Source organism: Schistocerca serialis, chromosome 9 (genome assembly GCF_023864345.2).
Source record: "Schistocerca serialis cubense isolate TAMUIC-IGC-003099 chromosome 9, iqSchSeri2.2, whole genome shotgun sequence".
NCBI lineage: Eukaryota > Metazoa > Arthropoda > Insecta > Orthoptera > Acrididae > Schistocerca > Schistocerca serialis.
The window spans coordinates 388,402,827-388,425,624 of record NC_064646.1 but is presented as its reverse complement, the minus strand read 5'-3'; the positions used below and the strand labels follow the sequence as shown (position 1 = coordinate 388,425,624).

General features: G+C 43.0%; 1 protein-coding gene and 1 pseudogene across 1 annotated transcript in view; one reads left to right on the top strand and one right to left on the bottom strand.

The window, feature by feature from the left end:
- LOC126419634 (chondroadherin-like protein) overlaps positions 1-22,798 on the bottom strand; it is a gene marked incomplete at its 3' end in the record, with an annotated part of 165,106 nt that overhangs the window by 132,745 nt on the left and 9,563 nt on the right. The window lies entirely within an intron of this gene.
- Positions 15,088-15,205, top strand: LOC126420004 (5S ribosomal RNA; annotated as a pseudogene).

Here is a 22,798-nt window from a genome sequence, read left to right as displayed (position 1 = left end):
TGCCCCGTTTACAGCTTAATCTAAAATTAATCTGTAATTTACTCAGTCGACTGCCGATAAACGTTGTGATATAATTCCATTATCTGCTGAGATTCACACACAAAATACAATCATAATGTACATGATCGATAAGTGACCATCTCCTGCAGCCTGGAATATTTGTTTTGCACATAACCTAAATTTGCATTGTACATAGCTAAACTTCGAGTGTGCGGAACATTTAGTTTTGGCAGCAGGACAGTTGTCCTCATAATTTTCTGAACTATTTTGCTGCAACTGAATTGGAATTTTAGCGCGTCTTTGTTGATAAACCGCTTCTGGAATTTCGAAGTGGCCTTGAACAAGTTGTCTTAGTATATAGGATGTTTTCGACACTTCCTGTAAGAAAGGAACCAGAGATTTCGAGCGACCGAGAGCTACGAGTAAGAACTGCGCTAGCTATCCGATAGGATATTCGCAGATCGACGTCTATTTTCGGCTATGACGTTATGTGCGGCAAAATACGAGTAACTCCCTTCGGCAGTAGAAATCCTTAGAATTCTTATGGGTAAAGGTCTTTAGTTTCGTGGCTGGTTTGACAGAGTCCGCCACGGTCCCTCCCCCCCCCCCCCTCCCCCCCCCTCCCCCCCTCCCCCCCCCCCTCTCTCTCTCTCTCTCTCTCTCTCTCTCTCTCTCTGTGTGTGTGTGTGTGTGTGTGTGTGTGTGAAGCACCTAGACCTACACCAAAAATTCTAAAGTACTTGTTGCATGCAGGATGAGTTTTTTATTTTGGGGCAACGAAATATCTCAAACTATGCGCCGGATTACAACATGGAAAAATACGTGTTCTGTGCTTTTACAAATGCTATCCGGCGATACTCCCGTGCCTCACCCCTCAAGGGTGTAGCGGAAAATCAACTCTGAAATTTTAAATAGGAACATTCCATTTTTGTTGTAGACTCGGGTTCTACGTAAAAAAAATTGTAACCTTTGTATTTAACACTTTTATCGTTGGGCGATAGATGGTGCTGTAGTCGACAAATAACAAAGTTGAGTTCCAAAACGTTATTATCTCCAGCAAATAATATTGGACCAAAAAAGACAGGCAGATGTGTCCAGCAATTATGAAAATACCATGTTAGAAGTGCGTCCTCTCAAGAACGGGGTGCTGGTTTGAGATGTGCTGTCACGAACGCGGTGCTTATTTCACAGTAAGTGCACAAAGGTGTCGCGGCATGTTTCGATGCACTTATTTATCCGTGCATGAAGTCATTCGAAACATCTGAGAACGCCAGGTGACACCCCGAATCAAGTTACTGCTCAATGTTGGTACTTCATATAAATTTCACTCTCCTGGTAAACCGATAAACAAAAGTTGGTGAACCCATAAACAAAAGTCAGGCGAAGTAAAATCTGGCCGTCTTGCAGGCCAGGACACTGGACCGCTTCTTCCGATCCACCGATGATGGCACACGGAACTTAATACCGTTTTGCTACAGATTAATGTGCTGGACATCATCATATTGAAACCACGTTGTATGTCACAGTTCCAAGGGAAGGTCTTCGAGCAGTACTGGGAGATCATCTTCCAAGCATGTAAAATATTTATCATCATTTATGGGGTGATCGATAAAGAATGAACCAATGAGTTTGTCAACCAATTATTCCACGCCAAGCATTCACATTCCGCGGAAGATGTTCATCTTGGCGCAACCAAAGTGTGTTCCCAATGATGCATGTTGTGTCAATCGTACCGTGGTTCGAGATGGTCGACTCGCCAGAGAACAATAGTCGGGCAAAGAAATTGGGGCCTCTCTGTATTTGCTAAAGCTACCACTGGCAAAGTGTTACTCGGTTCTGTGAATTATTGCTATGAAGTGCCTGATGGAGGGAAGTGCGAAACGGATGTTGTTTTCCACGTTTCAAAATTCGCTACACGATTCACGATTTACTGCCGAGTTCCAATGTGAGGGTTATGATTCACTGCAGTTAATATCGCAGTTTCATAATTCTCTCCAGTAATTTTTCTTCGATGCTTCCTTTTCCTTGGTTGTACAGCTCCCGTGGAGGAGGACTGTCGGAGAACGCAACAAAAAGAAGCCTGTGATCGCACCCTGTTTGAAAAATGTCAAGCATAAAGGGTTACAGCGTTATTGGCGCTCCTGCCACTTTCTCAAAAGTGTAAACCATTCTAATTTTCTCTTCTATCGTAAATAGCCTGCAGTTTAATTAATAACGTGCTCAGGTTATGAAAGAACGTATTTATGAGGGACGACTTTTGCATGCAACGAAATCAAGTCAAATAATGGACGAACGAATGAATGAATGTTTCAAAACAGCTACACGGAAAAATCTGCAAAACACAAAGTCATTTGCCACTGAAGTCCGTCTTTGTGTTATTGATCTAATGCATTTTTCTCGAGATGACATCGCTTTGGAAATAAATTGTGCTATTTGTTAATCTCTGCGCCATCTGTCCCGCGACGGCAAAAGTACCCCATACAAAAGTTACGTATTTTGTCTCACAGAATCAGATTTTACAGTAAAAATAGGATGTTGGTATGTAAGATTTCAGAGTTGTTCACAGCGCCACACCATGACGCTGGGTCGGCGTTCGTCAACATCTGTATCACGGCATAGCATTTACAAAAACACTGAACACGTATTTCTCCGTTTTTAAACCGATGCGCTGTTTTTGAGATACCTTCTACGACATAAAAATGACGCATCAAGAATGGGACGGATATTGGTAGATATGATGTGCGTGTACAGACAGACAAACGAGTACAATTTCAGAACAACTGGATGATCTATTCAGGAGATAGAGCTTCACAAGTTGATAGTCAGTAATACCACAATGCAAAACCCGCCATTCTTTTGCTTTCCAGTTTTCTCACTGTCGATAACTCATACAGTACTGCGTTCCAGACACACAGCCTCAAAAAATTTCTATATAAAGGAACAGTCTCAGTTGCAGAGTTGTTATTATTACAAATGACGTCCAACGCCTTGTTAAGGCTTCATCGGATTTTGTGTAAAGCTATCGTGTGTGTTTCATATCACCTGCTGATATGGCGGTTGGTCAGAAATGATGGTGAATAGAACTATCTAAGTGACATTTCTGGTGGACTAGATCCCCATGGAAATAGTAAAATCGCCAATGTCACCACAGTTGTGAAAAATTGTTTCTGTAAAAATCAGCTTATTATGAAGTGAAATAAGTTTCTCAAGTTAAGACGTATCCTTGGTACTAGCACAATTCTTTTGGCTAGGAACACTTTCTTTCACTGTACAAGTTTCATTGTTGTGTGCTCCTCAATTCCTCTGTCGTGGGTTATTTTCTCGCCTAGGTAACAGATTCCTTCTCTTTACCTATTACCTGGCCCGCAGTTTCCGTACGTTTATCGCTAATTCACTTATACTACTCCTCAATACTTTCCGCTCTTTTTGGCTTACCTTCAGTTCATATTCTTTGCTCAGTATACTCTATCTTCCGTTCAATAGGTTCTGTAATTCTCCCAGACTACACTAACGATCGAAGTGTCCTCAGCGTACTTTATCACTGACATCCCTCTATCCTGTATTTTACACCTACACCTACATTTACATCTATAGACATATATACTGCGCAAGCCATCGTACGGTGCGTGGCGGAGGGTACCTTCTACCACTACTAGTCATTTCCTTTTCTTGTTCTACTCGCAGATAGAGCGAGGGAAAGACGACTGTCTACATGCCCTCCGTATGAGCCCTAATCTCTCGTATCGTACCTTCGTGGTCATTACGCGAAACGTATGTTGGCGGAAGTAGGATCATTCTGCACTCAGCTTCCAATGCCTGTTCTCTAAATTTTCTCAATATTGTTCTTCGTAAAGAATGTCGCCTTCCCTCCAGAGTGTTCCCGAAGCATTTCCGCAATATTTAACGTGTTGTTCGAACGTATCAGCAACAAATCTAGCAGGCCGCCTCTCAACTGGTTCGATGTCTTCCTTCAATCCGACCAAGTACGGGTCCCAAACACTCGAGCAGTACTAGAGAATAGGTCGCACCAGCGTCTTATATGCTGTCTCCTGTACAGGTGAACCATACTTTCCCAAAATTCTCCCAATAAACCAACGTCGACAATTCACCTTTCCTACCACAGTTCTCACGTGCTCGTTCCACGTGATATCGCTTTGCAACGTTACGCCCACTATTCAAACGAACCGATTGTATCAAACAGGACACTAGTAATACTTATCTGAACATTACAAGTTTGTTCTTCCTACTCATCAGCATTAACTCACATTTTTCCAGATTTACAGCTAGATGCCTTTCATCACACCAACTGGCAGTTTTGTCTAAGTCGTCTTATAAGTTCCTACAATCACTCAACTTCGACACCTTACCATACAGCACGGCATCATCAGCAAACAACCGCAGGCTGCTGCCCACCCCTGTCCGCCAAATCATTTGTGTGTACAGAGAACAACAGCGCTCCTATCACACTTCCTCGGTGCACTCCTGCCGATACCCTTGGCTCTGATGAGTAGTCGCCGTCGAGGACAACACACTGGTTTCTATTGCTTAAGAAGGCATCGAGCCACTCACATATCTGTGAATTTATTTCATATACTCGTACGTTTAACAGTCTGCAATGGGGCAACGTGTCACATGATTTGCGGAAATCAAGAAATATGGAATCTGCCTGTTGCCCTTCATCCATATTTCGCAGTATATCATGTGATAAAAGGGCAAGCTGAGTTTTGCACAAGCGATGCTTTCTAAAACCATGCCGATTCGTGGACACAAGGTTCTCAGTCTCAACAAAGTTTTAGTATATTCGAACTGCGAATATGTTCAAGGTTTGTGCACCAGAAGTTAGAGATATTAGAGATATTGGTCTGTAATGTTGCGACTCCATTCTTTTATCCTCATTATATACTGGAGTCACCTGCGCCTTTTTATAGTCACTTGGAACATTATGCTGGGCGAGATATACTCGATAAATGCGAGCTAGGTAAGGAGTCATTGCCGTAGAGTAGTCTTTGTAAAATCGAACTGGGATTAAATCCGAGCTTCCCACGCCCGGGTTCCCGGGTTCGATTCCCGGCGGGGTCATGGATTTTCTCTGCCTCGTGATGACTGGGTGTTGTGTGCTGTCCTTAGGTTAGTTAGGTTTAAGTAGTTCTAAGTTCTAGGGGACTGATAACCATAGATGTTAAGTCCCATAGTGCTCAGAGCCATTAAATCCGGACCTGGTGATTTATTTACTTTCAAATCTTTCACTTCTTTCTCTACGCCAGGGATGCTTATTATTATGTCGTCCATGTGAGATTCTGTACGACGGTCAAATGACGGTATGTTTGTACGATTCTCCTGTGTCAAAGATTTCTTGAACGTGAAATCTAAAACTTCGATTTTCGTTTTGCTGTCTTCAACTGCTACACCAGACCGGTCAACAAGGGACTGAATGGTAGCGTTAGAAGCGCGTAGCTATTTTACATAAGACCACAATTCCCTCAGGTTGTCTGCCAGCTCTTCTGCCAAGGTGCGACTGTGGTAGTTGTATGTTTCGCGCATAGACATTTTCTCAGACGCCCGGATCTCTACTAACCTTCGCGGTCGTTTCAGAGATCGCTTTTGAACCGAGAATGCAACAGCCATTGCCTCCTCAGTGTCCTCCGAATTTCGTTATTAAACCATTGCGGGTCTTTTCCATCTATTATCCACTTACTAGGCATATGACCACGATTTTTCCAGACGTCGGCTTTTACGAGCATGTCGTAGAAGAGCCGTGCCGGGATTGGCGCCAGTAGTATCTCTGACATGAGTACGATCAATTTCCTAGTGCAGAAGTTTGTCTTTGGGCTTGGGCCGGCTCGAAATACACTACTGGCCATTAAAATTGCTACACCAAGAAGAAATGCAGATGATAAACGGGTATTCCTTGGACAAATATATTTCACTAGAATTGAGATGTGATTACATTTTCACCCAATTTATGTGATTACATTTTCACCAAATTTGGGTGCATAGATCCTGAGAAATCAGTACTCAGAACAACCACCTCTGGCCGTAATAACGGCCTTGATACGCCTGGGCATTGAGTCAAACAGAGCTTAGATGGCGTGTAGAGATGCAGCTGCCCGTGCAGCTTCAACACGATAGCACAGTTCACCGGCGTATTGTGACGAGCCAGTTGCTCGGCCACCATTGACCAGACGTTTTCAATTGGTGAGAGATGGAGAATGTGCTGGCCAGGCAGCAGTCGAACATTTTCTGGCCCGTACAGGACCTGCAACCTGCGGTCGTGCATTATACTGCTGAAATGTAGGGCTCCGCAGAGATCGAATGAAGGGTAGAGCCACGGGTCGTAACACATCTGAAATGTAACGTCCACTAGTCAAAGTGCCGTCAATGCGAACAAGAGCTGACCGAGACGTGTAACCAATGGCACCCCATACCATTGAGAGGCACCCACATGCCTTGCTCATACTGTGGCATCAAGCAGTCAGGCCTGCAAGATGAGTGGTCTGCCAAGCGAGTGGATTCATTCTTAATTTATCGAGTAACATGAACTCTTGTACTCACAATCTAAGTTACAAGTTATCCTCCTATATGATTAATACGCAACGGAAACACGCATCTGACTATCAATAATTTACAGAACTCTGACTGTACACTACGCACTGGCAATACCACATTTTCTTTTTTTGTCTTTTATTTGACGGCTTTTGTCAACACGTGGCCACTGCACACATTATAAATTCGGGACATTATGACAACATACAATTCGAAGTAAAAGTCCACCAATCTTTTTCTTTTCACTATCTTATTTATTCCGATAAATTCTCTAACCTAAACACACAAATTCTACAACCTAAAACAATAACACATAAGGAATTCCGCCCAGTGGGCATGGCTTTACAATGGTGAATCTCTATATCATGGTCTCGTAATTATTTTTACCGCTACAGTGCACTTTCTGGATAGGATGGTGGATCTTTTATTATACCTCACGCTTCGACACTCACAATCATCATCACTAAACTTTCCTCCAGACCGAGCGGTACCGAAGGAACAAGCATAACCCACTAATCTTTTGAAACTACCTCGCTACTCTCCCATGCAAACCACACATACCCAAATTACATGACATACACCACACTACAACATGAAATACTACACAGAGAATAGTCACAACATTATCACTTTCAGCTTTCCCACTTCAATCAATATTTATCCCAGTTTCACACGACACTGCCCCACTTCATAATTCCACTTTCCTACTATGAACTCTGGAGATATTTGCACGTCTTCCTGTGCAATGCAAGCCACGTGGCGTTGCTGGATAGACGGCCGACTCACCTTGCTTCTCTCTCAGAGTTTGAATCACACGGAATCATATCACACAATTTAACATTAAGAACATCACACACGCGAGCCCTCAACTGATACCATGGACGAGTACTTCTCTTTATCCTTTGTCTCATACACAGATTGAGACTCACACAGTACTCACCACGTGGAAGTACTCGTCTCTAATTTCAAGTCCTGCACACGCCATTTCTTAAATATTTCAACTTATGGTACACACGCTATTTCTTAAATATTTCAACTTATTGTACACACGCTAGTAATTCAGCTTAACTTAAGCACACGGAAGTATTTCAACTTATTGCTACACGTGGTTTCATTGTGACCGTTGGTCACTTCCGAAGATTCCTACAATCCCTTTAATATTACCTGCCTGACATTTAATTCTCCCCACAAAAGTTCCTGAAATAGACAAATTAATATTTCAAACTACTCTTAAATATTCCACATGCATACCATGTGTCCACTCTTTCGTCATTACAGAGCACAACTAAAACAGGTCTTAACAGCACAAGATCCAGCGGCAGAGTGTTGAAACATGGCCGTTCTCTAGGTCCTCTCGCACCTGTGTCGAGGTGGGGGAAGCACCTTGCTATCGTATTGGTCAGCCACATTTCAGACGCTCAAAGCTCTGGTAAATTTCATCTCTTTGGTCCCACCAAAGGTGGCCAAAGGATCGACTCAAAGATGATCATATATTCACATTCACTATCTGCGGTTAGCAGACGACCATACATTCATTCATTTCACAGATCTCACCAAACTGGATGTAGGGATTTACTTTGTGGGAGTGCACATGTGATCAATTAAATAAATAAATTGTCATTCTTTCCCACACTGGTATCCGGCTTCGCTGTATTAATTGAAATTGAGTTATTTTACAAAAAAATGTGTTGTTCTGACAAAAATAATGAAGTATGTTGTACCTATTTTCAATGTCGGGCGGTACTGTACCCTTTCACCATCACGCCGGGTGATACGCCAGTATGGCGATGACGAATACACGCTTCCAATGTGCGTTCACCGCGATGTCACCAAGCACGGATGCGACCATCATGATGCTGTAAACAGAACATGGATTCATCCGAAAAATTGACGTTTTGCTATTCGTGCACCCAGGTTCGTCGTTGAGTACACCATCGCAGGCGCTCCTGTCTGTGATGCAGCGTCAAGGGTAACCGCAGCCATCGTCTCCGAGCTGATAGTCCATGCTGCTGCAAACGTTGTCGAACTGTTCGTGCAGATGGTTGTTGTCTTGCAAACGTCCCCGTCTGTTGACTCGGGGATCGAGACGTGGCTGCACGATCCGTTACAGCCATGCGGATAAGATGCCTATCATCTCGACTGCTAGTGATACGAGGCCGTTGGAAACCAGCACGGTGTTGCGTATTACCCTCCTAAACCCACCGATTCTATATTCTGCTGACAGTCATTGGATCTCGACTAACGCGAACAGCAATGTCGCGATACAATAAACCGCAATCGCGACAGGTTACAATCTGACCTTTATCAAAGTCGGAAACGTGATGTTACGCATTTCTCCTCCTTACACGAGGCATCACAACAATGTTTCCTCAACCAACGCCGGTCAACTGCTGTTTGTGTATGAGAAGTCGACTGGAAACTTTCGTCACGTCATCACGTTGTAGGTGTCGCCACCGGCGCCAACCTTGTGTGAATGCTCTGTAACGCTAATCATTTGCATATCCCAGCATCTTCTTCCTGTCGGTTAAATTTCGCGTCTGTAGCACGTCATCTTCGTGGTGTAGCAATTTCAATGGCCAGTAGTGTATAATGAAGTGCCGACCGCGAGTAGGGAGAGAGAGGACAACGCTGTGAGAACGGAAGGCGGCGGTGAGGCGAGTCGGCGATTGGCGGGCGGACAGAAGCGAAGACGGCATGCCTGAGGCCGGGCAGCGGTTATCACGTGGTTATACGGGAGGCGGCGGGAGTTAGCCGGCGCTGTGCATTCTCCGGCAACCTCGTGAGCCGTGGATGTGCCCGCATCCTTGGAGGTTCACGCTGCCAAGGTCTTGCGAAGTGATGGTCTGGCATCTTCGCAAAATCGATCCAGCATCAAGACACCCAGTTAAGTACGCTAGTTACTAAGAGCGCTTTGTTAACTGTGATTGTGATCGCTCTTGGTACAGTAAGACGTTGCAAGACGTGTGATGTTATGCTTGTTCCTTTTAATTTGAGGCCTCCTACTAAGTGTGTGCTCCGCTTCCGCATAATACTGATGTATTTGCAGTTGTGTGTCATTAAGTTCAAGTGAGTGCCGGTTCTCCTTAGCTAGTTCATTTTCCACTCCTAGAGTTTGTTTATCAAGTACTGCTTCAATTAAAGGAAGCACTTCCTAGTCAAATTAGGTGTTGTTTAGCCTCGATTTTACAGAGTTCATTTACTGGTCAATCTTAAATGTTAAGGTTAAGAAAGGTTTCTCTGCTTTCTGTTGTCGGGTGTGGTCTGTGTTTCAGTGAGCTGAGGCAGCGGGCAACTGAAGCGCAGGGCTTCTTTTAGATTACAAGTTTGGCTTACGGGCTGTGGACTTCTGACTTCTCCTGAGCTCGTGTGTTCCTCTTCGGTAGCGTTTGCTTGGTTCACATTTTGGTGGCCTACTCAACGTGAGGTTGCAAACGGAGCCACGTCCTCGTTCGAAGTTAAGTATTACTTCTCTCAGTCGGTTCCACCGTTCGTGGTTAAACTTCGGCCTTCCAAGCTTGGACCTTGCTTCTGTTGTTACACATTTATCATTGTACGAAGTTGTAACTTTCTATGCCCTAAATCTCCATCCTACAAGTCAACGGGCATTTGAATAATTTCGGGATCGCTCTGTAAGATTGACCAAGCTATAAACATGTTTTAAGTATTCGCGTTAAAGCTAAGCTGTGTGTCAAACGTTATTTTGCATGTAATGTAAGGTTTTAATTGAAAGGGTCTTAAATAATGTGTCTCAACTAGAACTGTTTGTTAAAGTTATGGTTAAATTCAGCCTCAGTGGCTTCTGTCTATTTTGGTGGGAAATCGTGGGCTACATGTAATGTTAATTGAAAGGGTCCTAAATAATGTCTTAACTAGAATAGGTTGTTAAAGTTATTTATTAACTTGCTCATGATTCATGTAATGAATGTCTCTTAAATAATCTTGCCCGAGTGGCACTTGTCAGATTTTAGGTGAGATTGTTTTGGTTAATTAATAAATCCATTGGAATTGAAATGTTCACTTCATTGGGTCAGCCCTTCCACCCCCTTTACATTAAACGTTAAACAAAACAGACTCCGTACCAGTAGAATTCTGCTACAAATAGATGTCTGATAATTCTTTCATGGTAGCCTGTGAAGAATAGTACCATACCAGTAAAACCCTGATACTTGAAATAATGGCACACCTATGTATAAAACGGCTTCAAACGTCTGATTACTTAACAAATGAATCAGCATGTTTATTATTTGCCTTTAAGCATGTAAGCGACAAAGGTTTATGTTCCGGCGTAAAGTCAAGCGCCAACACGCCGCTCGGGAACGTTAGAGCAGAGCCGGCCGTGAAGAAGACGTCAGCCTATGGCACGCGGACTGACCACTCTCCAGGACGACAACGCGACAGCAGCGCCCTCTACGCGCAGAGAATAGAAATGCTGCACACAATGGCCGCAACGAGTTGTACGAGCTCTACAGAAACGCAAAGACCAGCGACCTGGATAGGAGCATCCACTGTATTACTTCACTTCTATAGGAATTGTATATGCTGAAGAGATTTCTTCAGTGCTGTTTTTCTGGGGGAACGCTGGGGGATGCGTACCCCTAAACTTTTTCGTCGACAAAGTAATTTTTTACGATGTTGAGAACTTGCAAGAGTGCCAAAGATTTATTTCATTGACGTACATTTTTTATTTCATTTTTTCGAATTGGTAATTGCGAACGATACCAGTGCAGTTTTTGGTGGGAAAATCGATGTCATTGACTGTTTCAAGCACTTCGAGCTGCGGCAAGCGTTCTCGATAACTGAATCGCTGGCAGCTAGTTCAACAACCATGTAGTGCCCTCACTAGTGGTCAATGGTAGTGCTAAACGGATATGCATACGCTCAAATCGCATGCTTCATGGAGGTGATGTGAACTGAAGTGTTCGATACCACATTCTCTTGTATGTTTGTGTATGCTTCGGTATCGCCTGCTTCATTTGAGCAGTCAACTGAAGAGCCCGATACTTTTTTTTTTAGTTAGACATGTTGATGACGTCATGGCTAAAAGCAGACGGGTGGTATCCCATGCTTCAGTTAAAACTAATTTTCGCTGCATTATATCCCATTTCGGAGTACCCTCAAACTTTTTTTTTTAGAAAAAAAGCACTGGATTTCTTATTTTCATGTCGCCCTTTCGTTGCGACACTTCTATGTTAATACTATTTGCTTGAATTGTTGTCTAGCGATCCTAGAAAGCAGGTATCCTAGGCACCCCATATTTGACGAGTAGGCAGTTTAGAAACGGTTTGAAATTATGCTTAGTTTGTTGGAAGTCGCTAAGTAGATGAATCTAAATTGGGTAACTTGTGAGCCATTTTAAGCAAAAGCTAGGATTTCACGTATCTGACTGTTTATGGCGTCATATCTTCTGGCTTACGTGTCGTACAGTGATGCAATTTTGCAGGGACCTTCAGTGATATGTGTAGCTCCTGTCTGAAAAGTGTGTTGCGGCTAGAGTTGGTAGTAAAGAGGTAATAAATTAAAACGTCGTGCCTGATAATAATGGTTGACTGCATGAACTGTAAAAATGTAGTCCGCGATATACTATTTTCTTTTCACTATTTAGTGGGGGTTATCAGCGAGAAAAAGTATCGTGATGGTTCATGTGTAAACTTTGTTGAAAGTCACTGTGTGCTCTTACTGACAAATACTGAATGAATGTAGTCCGTGTATTTTCTCGCCGTCACTTACGCTGCCTCAAGACAAAGTTTCTAACTCTAATACGTGTTTTATTGTGTTAAACTTTTAAAATGAGTTTGTATCTCTTAATGGGTAGACTACGATGGCATTTTGAGCTTTTAAGTTCGGTCAATAACTACACGAAATACTGAAAATCAGATTTTTGTTGCCTCTACGCTGCACCTGGTACCGGGTTCCGCGATAGCTTTTTGGTAATGTAGATAGTTCTTAGGAGAGCAGTTCTGCGTTGTGAAAATGTTTGTCCTAAGTACAACATGTTTTTGTTAAGGCATCACGTATATAAATCACACATACCAATGCATCCAATATTTATCTACGAACAGGATCTAATTGTGCGCGAATACAAATTTGTCACGTTTTACGTTCCAAACTATTTGCGGGTTTGATAGCAACTGATCCTTTATCGGCGCTCACTAAGCAAACAGATCTCAGAGGTTATCTCGAAAGCGCGCTACACAGATATTCGACCGGGATGTCGAACTACAGCTGTTGGCGCAATTCAGTGGTGAGTCACTTTCGCAGAACTTGTGGTGTTTCCAGTCGAACAGTTATATTCATCTTTTATTAACAAGAACGGCTAGTTGCAAACAGTCAAGAATAGTGCAATGCTATGGAAACCGACTCACATTTGTTTAGTTAGTGCAATAGAAACAATATTTGCAATGGTAATATTCCGACAGCTGAGTAACAGAAAAAAGAGGAAAAAAGTCATTTTTTGATTAGTTATCCTCTCTCACTTATCTGACTAAACGATAGCGGAGTTCTCGTTGTCGCTGGATCGTTACACTATTGTAACGCTAACCATCATTGGAACACTGGACTCGCATTCGGAAAGACCTGGTCTCAAAACCCCGTTGGGCCATAACCTTGTCTTTGACGAGACGTAAACCTTAATCTTCCTTCTATCTAACATACACTTCTTTTTATAAAGCGGTTACCTCTTGCAAATGTATTAGCACATTAGGACCGGAACGTTGCCATAGCCATAATAAAGCGTCACGAGCTACGTTTATAGGCATAAATTTAACAAGCAATGAGATTGTCGTTAACCCCTTCAAGAAAATTACAGATAAATGTAATTCAGCTAAATAACCAAAGTAAAGAATGTCATCTGTTTTGCTGTCCATGACTGAGAAATTCGGTCCACAGAAAATAAAGAATATTTAGTTTAGTCTTTTTGATATTTCGATGATTAGATTCGCCATGACATGGAACGTCTCAGAAGGTTTACAAATAAGCTACGTATGCTCTGTGAAAACATGAGCACTTGCTGGTAATTTCTATAATAAAGTTTGATAAATGTTATCCAACCACATACAGATTAGAAATTCATCCATCTAATAGAAGAAGTTGTCAAGTAACTAAGGTTTCAATTTATTTTTAAAGATTTTGTCGTGTACCCGCACCTTTAATTCTAAATGGAAGTGGTTAAATATTTTTATCGCTGCATAGTTTGCCGTTTCTGTGAAAGTGTAAGATTAAGTTATGGATAACGGGGGCTACCTTTATTCATAGTGTTCTATGCATTAATGTTCCTCTTATTTTTAAATAAGGTCTGATTCTTCACAGAAAACTTCAGAAGAAAGAAAATGTTTTTCGAGGATGTTGTTAGTATGTCAGTTCATTCTTTTGAGTTGTTACCTTCATGAACTCTGAGGATGGACACGAGACGTTATTTTTATTTCACGTTTCAGTGCAATGAACACTTTGTGCCTATGTGTGCAATTGCCTCAAAAAATTATTCCATGTGACATCAAAGTAAAGTAATATATTAATAACGAACACCAGCAATAACATGTACAGCAAATGATACGCTGAATGAAGGGTTTCAGAAACACTGTAATATGTAATTTCAAGTTAAAGTTCTGATCAATAAGGACACACAGGAATTTTGAACGATCCATTTTACATATTTCCTTTCCGCTGTGATGTGGTGTTATTGACGATGATGTAAACATTTCATGTATTGCTCCACCTGCTGTCGCCGCACTATTGGGCGACATTTCTGCTTTATCGGTGAAAGAGAAGTCACTAATCTGTAGCCAGGACAGGAGTGGTCTCAGGATTGAGCCCTACTGAATGCTAGTAACAATTTATATTCAGTCAGAAGAAGGTTCGTCTCGACTGTTACACGAACTGTGTAACACCCCCTTCGCTTCCTTTCAGCTCAATATGAAATGAACCACTTACACTCATTGCTTCCCTAAATCGCTCCAGGCAAATGCCGGGATGGTTCCTTTCAAAGGGCACGGCCGACTTCCTTCCTCGTCCTTCCCTAATCCGATGAGACCGATGACCTCGCTGTCTGGTCTCCTTCCCCGAAACAACCAACCAACCAACCAACACTCATTGCATCCCGGAAGCCATAAACGTAAAGCCTCTCCAGAAGAATTTGCTCAGTCAGATGCCTTTGAGAAATGTTGCAGTATATAAAATCTTGTCATTCAGTTACTTTAACTCAGTGAAACTGTAGATGGCATGCTCAAATAAATGAAGAATGAATACGAGTAATACAAATTGACTTGGATCGGCAGTGCTGTGAAATAAAATAAAACCAGGTGGTCCGCAAGAAATGAAGGAATGTGTCGAAGGTATCTATCTTGCTTTAACACCAAAAATCGCACACATGGGGAAATGTCAGCTTGTCGTGTGATACCAATGAACAGAAATGGCACAGAAGGAAAACCGAGAAGAGAGAATGTTGTTTAACATACATCTTACAACACGTTCAGGGACACTTATTACTTGTGCGTGAGCATTAGTTGCGTTCTGATTTCAAGAATTTATACTCGAAATGAAGAAATGCAAGGCAACGGCCTTTCCGCAGTGGATACACCGGTTCCCGTCAGACCACCAAAGTTAAGCGCTGTCGGGCGTGGCCGGCACTTGGATGGGTGACCATCCGGGCCACCATGCGCTGTTACCATTTTTGGGGGTGCACTCATGCTCGCGATGCCAATTGAAGAGCTACTCGACCGAATAGTAGCGGCTCCGGTCAAAGAAAACCATCGTAACGACCGGGTGTGCTGATCACACACCCCTCCTATCTGCATCCTTACTTGAGGATGGCACGGCAGTCGGATGGTCCCGATGGGCCACTTGTGGCCTGAAGACGCAGTGCTCTCATAACACAAGAAAAGGCGAATATGTCCTGGCCAGAGTTAGGAATGTAAAAGAAGGGAAGCAGCTTTTCGACTTATCCAGCAGCTTCAAAGACATTTAAATTAAAACATTTTGTGATGTTCGCTCTTTTTCACTTTTTAGTATAAGTAACCTTGTCATGTAATATAACGAATCGTGTCAACTCATTGAACATCGCGTTTGTCGTGTTTTGCAATACCATACATGTCATTAAAGTTTATGATCCATGCATACCCACTCTGGGATTCTTCTTACCATAGATGCATCCTCACTCTCGGATACATTCTGTTATAGGTGCGTCTCATTCTCTAGAAGCACTTAATTTGTGTCTATTTATTACACCTCTCACCGTATATGTGACAGGGGGTGGGGTTTGGGGAGAAATGGTCACCGTGGGGAAAGAGTCAACTTACCAGTAACATAAACACCCCCAGAAATTTTATCATCCTAGAAAAACGTTTTTACCTATTACATGTATACTCTTCAGTCGTGCGATATTACATATATTGTTTACTATGCCTGGTGAATCTTCTGGACTTTGGGCACAGGATCAAGAACGTTAGCGTATAAACGGCAAGATGCAGGTGTCTGTCTCAACACCTTGCAGCTAAGAGAGCTCATTGCACTGGGGAAGTGGGGTTATCTCATAAAAAAGCGCTAGTATGTCAAGATGTTACAATTTAAATCTCTTTGAAGTTGCCAGATAAGTCAGAAAGCTTCTCCCCTTCTATTATGTCCCTAACTCTTACTCGCCTTTTTTTATTCCGTTTCCCGACATTTACTCTACCACAATTTTGACATTAGACGGCGATAACTTGGTACCCGATGAAGATATTTGTTGACTCAGGCGACGACTGATCAGGTGAAGGCTTTTTTTTTATTATTTTTCGAACCATGGTGCTTATATCGTGACGAAAGGTACAGCCTTCACAAAATAACAGGACAATCATTAATTACATGTGTTTGTCTGCTTTCTAACAAAATTTGTACCGATTTGAACAAGTTTGATACATAGCAATGGCGCAAATCGAAAAACTCCCATAAAAACGCGTTTTTTGCACGTAAAATCCAAACGAAGTAGGATTTTTTTCAGACGGCTAAAACTTTTCTGAGACCCAAATCCTATACACCGGTGGATCAAATTTGAACCATCAGTCTCGCCCCAGTCCGGAGTTATTTAAAGGTGCTGAGTTCTGTGACTCACTTGCCACTCTAAGTGCAAACTGGACAGGTTAGCTTGGACTTTCCAGGTCCTTTGTTTGGGCAGAACACTGCCGGGCATCTGCTGAGAGCGCACACCTTAGGTAGCCTGGGGATACTGCAGCGAGCAGTATTTCTCGACCGCCCAAGAGCCGAGGCGCGCGGGCAGCTTGCGATGTATTACTGAATATCACCTTGTGCACTTGCAACATATAACGGAGTAAAGTATTTTTACATAAAGAACATATTCCGTCTCATCACTGGGGAGTGGAAATAAGCGGAGGGCAGCGAGTCCTAAAATACTACACCCTGCAGACTTAAATGTAGCAACATAGAACCAGAGAGGCCTGCAAGTGTACTGCGTACAAAGGGTGGCGGTTTCTGCGCGTAAAATCCGAACGAAGGCGACCGTTTTAGTACGTAAAACCTGAACAAATTTGACTGTATTTGCAGGTAAAATCCGAAGTCTGCACATAAAAATGGTGCCATTGCTGAGCGTTCATTTCAGCCCAATTACATTCCTATACAAAAGGAATTAATTGATTCGCACAATTTGCCTGGGCGCCAACTCTGGTCCATCGTTCAAACCTTCCTTAATATACTGTAACATGACTACAGTAATGGTTCTATAAATGGTTGCTAGTGTGGGCTAAACCAAAAACTTTGTACCCCAGTTCGTAGCTCAAAAAACTATGATTCTGCGTGCGGCCTTCTCATACGTTTGTTACAGCACTTCCACGCTCTAACAATAAAGTCCTCATGGAAGCAGGAGGAAGTAGTGAAGTAATGTAAGCCAAGATAAATGGAGATGGTTTAATTATCTACAGATTAGTTGAAGCTGTAAAAAAAATGTGTACTGCCAGAACTGTAGCAGCAATGGAAAAAAAAGCGTATAAGTAGCCAGAATATTGTTTCTAGTTGTCCAAAATCTGTGAACATAGACACCAACAAAGGCAGTGTTCATAACAGTTGTTTGTTGGCGTGGTCCTCAGTCCAAGACTCGTTTCATTCTGTTCTCCACACCACTGTCTCCTGTGTAAGCCTCTTCATGTCCGAATTACTTCGGCTGATGTATATCAGTTTGAAACTGCTTATTATATTTATCCCATCACCTTTTCCTACAATTTTTGTTCCCCTCCTCCCGCAACCACTCTTTTCTCCATCACCAAACTGACAATTCCTTGATTCCGCAGGATGTGTTCTGGCAATTGATATCTTATTTCATCAAGTTCTGCCATAAATTTCATTTTTCCCCAATTCGATGTAGGACCTTCTCATTAGTTTCTCGATATAGCCATTTAATCTTCAGTGTTATCTCTGTAGCACCACATTTCAATGGCTTCTAGTCTCTTCTTGTCTGAACTATTTATCATCCAGATTTAACTTCTGTACAAGGATGAACGCCAGACAAGAACCATAAGAAAACCTTCGCAACAAATAGATATGCATCAGAATTTATGGTGGTTCCACTTGGCATGATGTCCACAAGCCAGAGTACTTCGGAATCGAAAACACCATAGCCATAACTTTTCCAGCAGAAGGTGTGGTTTTGAATTTTTTTTTCTTGGGTGAATTTGCATGATGCCACTCCATTGATTGCCTCTTCGTCTCTGGTGAAAAATGATGGAACCATGTTTCATCATCTGTCGCAATTCTTCCAAGAAATTCATCTCCACCATTCTCGTACTGTTCCAAAAGTTCGCTGCATACCGTTTTTCGTGTTTCTTCGTGAGCCAGTGTCAACATCCTGGGAATAAACCTGGCAAAAACCTTTTTTAACGCCAACACTTTCAGTATTCTGCAAACACTTTCTTCCCCTATCCCAACGTATGGTGACCATTCGTTCACTGTGATGCGTCTGTCAGCAGTCACCAGTTCGTTAACTCTCTGCACATTGTCTGGAGTGTGTGCAGTACGAGGCCTGCCGCTGCGAGGACAATCCTCAATATTGCCGTGCCCGCTTTCATCACGTAACCTGCTTGCCCACCGACTAACTGTACTGCGATCGACAGCAGCATCTCCACACACCTTTTTCAACCTATTGTGGATGTTTCCCACTGTCCCGTTTTCACAGCAAAGGAATTCTATGACAGCACGTTGCTTCTAACGAACGTCAAGTGTAGCAGCCGTCTTGAAGACATGCTGTGACGGCGCCACTCGCGGGATCATGTTGAACTAAGTTTGAAAACAAGCGGGAAGGATGTATCTATACAGTATAAAACTTTCACACTTGCAGAACGAAAACTGTAATTTTACAAAAATAGTGTGCATTTCTTTTGGAGTGACCCTCGTATAACACTTCGCCATCGTCGGTTAGAATGCCGCCCAAATAGCAAAATTCGCCTACTACTTTTATTGTCTCATTTCCTCATCTAATTCTATCTGCATCACCTGATTTAATTCGATTGCATCCCATTACCTTAGTTGCACAGGATGCACCGATGGTCTAGGGGTAGCACCTTTAACGTCTTCGGTCCCGGGTTCGAATCCCACAACTGCTTAAATTTTGATTACTAATCAGCATTGGTGGCCGACGACTTCCGGCATAAGAAATTACCCTTCATTCTGCCAACGGCCTCGTCAACAAGGGCGAAGGAGCGGACAGAGTTTCAGGGCACTCTCTAGCCCTTGGGGTGGGAAACTGCCCTTAAAGGCGGAGGAATCAGCAATGATCAACGTCATGAGGATGCAGAAGGCAATGGAAACCACTGCTTTAAAGACACGTAACGTGTATCCTCAGGACATGTGGCCTGTAATTGAAGAAGTGTCATGATGATCTCTCCATTGGCAAAAGATTCCAGAATAGCCCCCAGTTCGGATCATCTCTATGAGACCAAACTGCTGAGGTCATCGGTTCCTAGGCTTACACACGACGTAATCTAACTTACTCTAAGGACGAAAAAACGCACACGCACGCGCGTCCGAGGGAGGACACGAACCTCCGACGGGGAGCTGTGCGTACTGTGGCAGGGCGCCCTATATCGCACTGCTACCCCGCACGGCGATTAAATTGTGCTCTGTGCGGTATTGTACCAGCTGGCTTCCTGTGTCATTCCTTTCCCACAGTCCATGCTCTCCTATTATTTTTCCTCCTCATCCCTTTGCTACTGTCTAATTCTAGCCCACTATCACAATTCAATATTCGTCTCTTGTATCTGTCAGAGTAACTTCAATTATCTCATCACACATTCTCTCAATCTCATCATCATTTGCCGAGACAGTTGGCATATAACTTAAACTACTGTGGTGAGTGCTGGCTTCGTGTCTTTTTGGCAACGATTATGCTGTTCATATTAGCCTACACGCACTCACCCCTTTTTGTATGAGACAAAATCGAAATGAAACTATTGTTAGACATTATTATGGAATTTGTTAGTCCGCAGACGGGTTACAAGTACTCAGCATGATAATGAAATACGTTAATAGCTTCTACATCCCCTCATTCCGCTTCATAAATTGTGGAAATGATGGCTGAAAATAAACGCAGAAAACCATTAACAGAATAAAAAATCTGCTTCAATTGCCAGTAATTTATGGTACGACCGGTTTCGAAGTATACACCTTCGTCTTCAGGTGCCACCAGATAACTATGGAAACATAAATGCGTGACGATCGGGCGAGTCATTTCCGGATCGTGCTGTCGAGGCGGGCGCCACGGTCGCTGGTCCTGCGCTAGCATGCATTTGTTTGACGTTGGTGTGATACGTCGTGACTGACTGATTGGCCCGACCGCCACACATTTATGTTTCCATAGTTGTTTGGTGGCACCTGAAGGTGAAGCATTAGGCTTCGAAACCGGTCGTGCAATAAATAGTAAATTACAGCGAACTGAAACGGATTTTTGTTCTTTTAATACGCGTCTTAGTCACGGATACATAAGAGGGACGTTCAATAAGTAGCGCAGCACTTTATTTTCTGCACGCAGTTTGGATTCATTGTGAATTCCAATCCACCATATTTTTCCCACTCTTTTGGCTACATAATTCCTGTTTTTCAACACCATCTCCATTCAGTACAACAGCCTTACGCCATCTTACTGTGAGGGCCTGTATGCCTGCATGGTATCGTTCTACTGGCCGACGTCGAAACCAACATCTTGCTGCAACAATAGGATCCCCATCAGCGACGTACGGCTTTCCACAGAGTGCGTCCTTCGTTGGGCCAAACAATTGAAGTCGGAAGATCTGTTAGGCGCGAGGAATCCAGAGGGCACACGCCTTTGAGTACCTCAACTAGTGGAAAAAGTGTGTCAGCACTGCCAACAGCGAAGTCCAGTTGAGCAGCGAGGTCTCTCATTGTGATCCGTGGGTCGCTTCGAATGCGTGTCCGCACATTCCAACATCCCAGGAGCCGCAGGTGTGTGCTGCCAGCCAGCACGAGGAAGAGCGGACGAGTTTGCACGACCTTGCGACGATGTCAGTCGTGTCATCCAACGACTCGCCGTGCTTTTGTCCACTGCCAGGTCTTCGACAACATTCTGCAAAGCGACTATCAATTCCTTCGATGCTCTGGTTTTCCGCCAAAAGAAACTCAGTGACAGCTCTCTACTTGGAACGCTCCTCCGTTACAGACGCCAATTTAGAAGGCTATGTTCAGAGCCCCCACCTATCGGAACTGCATGTACTATAGGAGCTGAAACAGGAATATTCGACAATGACCCACAACAAATTCCGCACTTTGTCGACTGAAACTGGCAGAAATAAAAGTTGTTGCATTAGTTATTGAACCTCCTTCGCATTTTGTGCGCAAACTGCTTGGTTTGCACTTAGTATTCTCCTCACATATAAATTCCTATTCACAGTTAGGACATAAGACTCCACGCGTTGTGCTCTATCCGCTCTACTTGACTAGTTCAGTCAGAGAAACATAACTACTTTTAAATCCCACATTTAAAGTTAAAAAAAAGCCATCTTGTAGCTCTAGAAATTTTATGTGTAGTACCTCAGGTGTGGTAGTTTTACCGCTGCTATATGAATTGTGAAGTGGATTCTCTTTTTATTTACGGACACCACGATTTTCTGTGTAGTTCTGCAGAGTGTTTTTATTTCTCTGTCTTTGTTCCAGTTTTACCGATCGCCAAAAACCCCAGCGAATGGATTCTGTTCAAACAAGTGGCATTTTACCCAGAACCATAACAACTCAAACAGTATAACACAGCACAAAAATAATAGTAAAGACTGCTTCGCCACTAGAAGCAGTTAATTCCATAAATTATCTGGGAGTAAGTATTAGGAGTGATTTAAAATGGAATGGCCATATAAAATTAATCGTCGGTAAAGCAGATGCCAGACTGAGATTCATTGGAAGAATCCTAAGGAAATGCAGTCCGAAAACAAAGGAAGTTGGTTACAGTACACTTGTTCGCCCACTGCTTGAATACTGCTCACCGGTGTGCGATCTGGACCATATAGGGTTGATAGAAGAGATAGAGAAGATCCAACGGAGAGCTGCGCGCTTCGTTACAGGATCATTTAGTAATCGCGCATGCGTTACGTAGATGATAGATAAACTCCAGTGGAAGACTCTGCAAGAGAGACGCTCAGTAGCTCGGTACGGCCTTTTGTTGAAGTTTCGAGAAAACACTTTCACTGAGGAGTCAAGCAGTATATTGCTCCCTCCTACGTATATCTCGCGAAGAGACTGTGAGGATAAAATCAGAGAGATTAGTGCCCACGCAGAGGCATACCGACAATCTTTCTTTCCACGAACAATACGAGACTGGAATAGAAGGGAGAACCGATAGAGGTACTCTAGGTACCCTCCGCCACACACCGACAGTTGGCTTGCGGAGTATGGATGTAGATGTAGGCCGCAACTTATTTGTGGTGTCGTAAACACAGCACGCGACACCGTGAAGCACCACAGGCGTCGATAGATCGGCAACTCACTCCAGAGACGGCTGTATGCGTTTTATTTTCTCACAATAGCAAACGGCTGTCATCCCAAAGACCTTCTGCCAAAAGGATGGACATGCAAAAGCATGAGGAATGGTCAGAATACTTAGCTCAATTGATGAACCATATTGATGCACACCAGCTGCAAGGTAGGGAGAGCAAAGTATTTTTTCTTTCCGTATTGGACACGGACGTTTACAGACTCATAGTGAAATTATTTCCTAACAAACAATCAGAACAGTTAGAGGACATTACTTAGCATTAACCACTTACTTTGGTGAGCA